Genomic DNA, 3940 nt, shown 5'->3' with positions numbered 1-3940 from the left:
TTATTCCAAAAAGTCAATTACTATTTCTATCAAAAAAACTTGACGTGTTAGATTCACAGGAGAGACAAGGGGAACACAAGGGGAAGAAGTTTTGTGTGTTTACTAAAATTGGAACATTCTTACACTCATACATGAAATTCAACATTCATACTCATATATACAATTTTCTATGATCAGGAATATAGTGATTGAAGGAGGGCAAACATGAAGGGAGGGAGTTGAGAAAAGTGTTCACAAACAAAATGTCAAAAAACAGAATGTCAAAAAACAGAAGGGCAAAACATTTAGAATTCAATTTATAATTTTAAACAATAGGCCATCCAAAAGATAAATCAATATTTTCAAAAATAATTTGTTCTCTATATTCAATGATTGGCCTAACACAATGCTGGTCGACGCGTTTCGAGTTCCCAGTGTAAGGAACTCTCTTCAGGACCTCTGATGGTTCTGAAAAAATAAAGAAAGAACTCTGTCTTATTTTAATGTCATGAGACTTAGTATGCCCACAACCAACTCCCGGCCGGGAGCGTTGGCTCTCTTACCTTTAGCTAGTTCCCACATATACGGTGATATTCATAGTGGCAGTCATTCTCTGAAAATAATAATGATAATGACCCCTGTAAGTGTTTTTTCTCTAAAACAGGTCTTAGATGCAATGTCGAAAGGATTGTGAAATGAAGGTCCTTACTTATAGCTGCAGGCAGCTTGTCTCTCTTGGGGTTCAGTTGTCAGCTGGTCTAGACTTGGTGGATGCCTGCAGACCCAAAAAGTACGTCTAACTACTCATTTGCTCCATCTGGCGTATTTGCACGCAATAGTGAAGTTAAAAGGTTTCATACCTTAACACTTTCTTTTCTTTGGGTGGTCCAGTGCTCTCATCACTTTGAATGCGCAATCTACAAAGAGATTCAAAGGAAACGGTGTTTGTTCAGCTCGTACTACAAGTTCCTAAGTGCACATGCATGATCTATGTTCGCCTGCTAGCGTGTGCTCAGGCCGCCGTGTATTGTCAGAAAGGTTCTGCCCTGCTGATGTCTAATGTAATTATGCGGTAATCCTCTGCAATCTATTGTGGTACCGCTCGCTAGTTTGGGGCATATTTAATTTAATTTACCTGGAAGGAGGCTCTCGTGTCTCTCCGCTTGGCGTTTTCCTGTTGTGCTCGTCTTCGGCAGGTCTCGTGTTGATATCGCGTGATCACTTACTTCAGGGCTTCTGAGATTTGTAGTTCTGTCGAGTAGTTTCCGCCTTGCTGCGCAATCGCGTTATGCCGTCTTTTGATTTATTTATAATTTGGACGGTTTGGGAGAAGCATTAAACTTTGTAATCGACAATCATGAGTTCCAATCTTCTTAGTGTATTGGTGATGAAAATGTACAGATGGTGCAGAAATATCCGAGTTGTGTCATAACGAGTGGGGCCAGAACGCTGTAGTATTTTTTGTCAGTTTTTCTGAGAAATAAAAATTAGAGATTAAAAATCTCAGACAGTTCATTCAATCCTTCTGTGGCTGTGTTGAATTTGATGATTAGCATTGCTTCTTGTTTAGATAGTTTGATCTCCAGGTCCCCGCCTCTAGCATCACGTTCTACTTTTGAGATTACAGTCCATTGTAATTGTTGCTCTGTGTGAGACTGTGAATGCCAGTGATTTACAAGGGGGGCGGTTTGTACATGTCTTCTGATTCTGGATTTATGTTGGGATATCCGATAACAAATTTCTTGTGATGTTTTACCAATGTATACTTTTTGGCATGGGCACTGGATTGCGTAGATTACATATTTCGATTTACAATTTGTAAAAGTTTCATGTCTCCAAAAAACACCTTTATGACTGAACAGATCTCCTTCGATTGTGGAGTTACAGCAAACACAGTTGCCACATTTATGGTGGCCTTTCACCGGGTGTGGGGGTAGGTTGACAAGCTCCCGCAATGTTGGCATGCGTTCTTTAGGCATAGCTGCCCGCACGATTTGGTTGCCTATACTTTTGTCCTTTCTGAAGGCAAAAAGTGGGATATCTGTTAGTTTTTTGTCTAGTCCTTGTACTAGATGCCAGTTATTTCTGATCTGTTTCTTGAGCCAATTTGATGTTGGGCAATAGGTGGAAACACAGACTATCCTGTCCTGTGGTTTTTTCTGGTTAGATTGCAGTAATGTCTCGCGTGGGGTCCACCAGGCTCTTTTTATTGCTCTTTTTAGCAATTTTTTAGGGTAACCCCTTATAAGCAAGTTGTCTTTTAGCTTATTTTCGTGAAAGAAGAACTCATCTTTAAAGGCACAATTCCGTCTAATTCGCAGGAATTGTCCGACTGGTAAATTGTCTTTCAGACTTCGCGGGTGGTTGCTTGTATAGTGCAAGGATTTATTTCTGTCCGTCTTTTTCTTGTACAGGGTTGTTTTTAGGTTGCCTTCAGAGGGATAGATCTCCACATCCAAGAACGGTAGTTTACTGCGTGAGTAGTTTAAACTGAGTTTGATATCCTTCTGTTTGATTATTTAACCAATCGTGGAATTTGTGTAGCTGCTCTTCTGTTCCTTTCCAAGTTAAAAAAATGTCATCGATATATCGGATCCAGCATCCGATATACTGCTGGTAAGGGTTATTTTCATATATGAATTTCTCTTCATATTGTGACATGTACAACACAGCCAGCTCTGGGGCAAAGGGGCACCCCATCGCTACACCTTTGATTTGATAATAGAAGTCCTCATTGAACTTGAAATAGTTCCTTTTAAGTGCTATACTGGCTAGTTCAAGAATAAATTCTGTTGGTATCCTCATTGGTCTATCTCGTTTGTTAAGGTAAAATTCCAAGACTGCTAGCCCTTCTTCCTGAGGAATCTGAGTGTATAAGGATGTAACATCCATGCTCACCATAAAATCTGTCTGCTCCTCAAATTGAATTGTTGCGAGCTTGTTAATGCAATCTGTCGTGTCTTTTATATATGATTTCACGTAGGTCATACACGGTTTCAGGAAAAAATCTACAAATTTTGAGATTGGTTCGAACAACGATTCACAACCAGAAACTATTGGTCGCCCGGGTGGTTGATGTTCATCTTTGTGCACTTTCGGCAGTACATAGAAGATTGGTGTCCTAGGGTGTCTGTTTTGCAGGTATTCATATTCTCTCTTACCAAGGAAGCCGTTTTCGAAACCTGTCTGGAGGATTTTGAAAAGTTGGTTCTGTAATTAGGCCAATCATTGAATATAGAGAACAAATTATTTTTGAAAATATTGATTTATCTTTTGGATGGCCTATTGTTTAAAATTATAAATTGAATTCTAAATGTTTTGCCCTTCTGTTTTTTGACATTCTGTTTTTTGACATTTTGTTTGTGAACACTTTTCTCAACTCCCTCTTTGCCCTCCTTCAATCACTATATTCCTGATCATAGAAAATTGTATATATGAGTATGAATGTTGAATTTCATGTATGAGTGTAAGAATGTTCCAATTTTAGTAAACACACAAAACTTCTTCCCCTTGTGTTCCCCTTGTCTCTCCTGTGAATCTAACACGTCAAGTTTTTTTGATAGAAATAGTAATTGACTTTTTGGAATAACTTTTGAAAATAAAGTGATTAATTCAAACAAATGTGATTGTTCTGATGAAAGAGTTTAATTCTTTTTCGTCATGCTGATGCTTTGAGAAACAATATTGCAGTACTGGCACATTGTGGTTGTTTATGATATATAAGGCTTGGCCTTACAGCAGAGAAGCCAAACCCTTACTTTGGTTTTCGCATTCCACAATCACATCATCTGTATTCCCTCAGCTTAGGTATCTCATTGTGCAGATGTAGTCTAGCATATCCAAGAGTACGGAGAAGGTGAGGACTGTATGCAACAGAGCAATGTACATTACTCACCTCCCTTGACACTTACAGAAGCCTCAGTTTTTCCATGCCTCCTGCACAGTTCTCAATGTATATCAT

The 3940-nt window shown here is 38.9% G+C and overlaps 1 long non-coding RNA gene across 1 annotated transcript; it reads right to left on the bottom strand.

Moving 5' to 3' along the window:
* Positions 1-314: 314 nt before the first annotated feature.
* On the bottom strand, positions 315-756 carry LOC144827618 (uncharacterized). The gene is made up of 3 exons (XR_013610271.1): positions 689-756; positions 543-592; positions 315-447 (listed from the first exon to the last, which is right to left on the bottom strand). It is a non-coding gene; the product is annotated as an uncharacterized LOC144827618 (long non-coding RNA).
* Between the last annotated feature and the right edge of the window lie 3184 nt (positions 757-3940).

This window comes from Lissotriton helveticus, chromosome 4_1, assembly GCF_964261635.1.
Source record: "Lissotriton helveticus chromosome 4_1, aLisHel1.1, whole genome shotgun sequence".
NCBI lineage: Eukaryota > Metazoa > Chordata > Amphibia > Caudata > Salamandridae > Lissotriton > Lissotriton helveticus.
The sequence above is the reverse complement of the archived record's forward strand: the minus strand, read 5'-3'. Positions and strand labels throughout refer to the sequence as shown.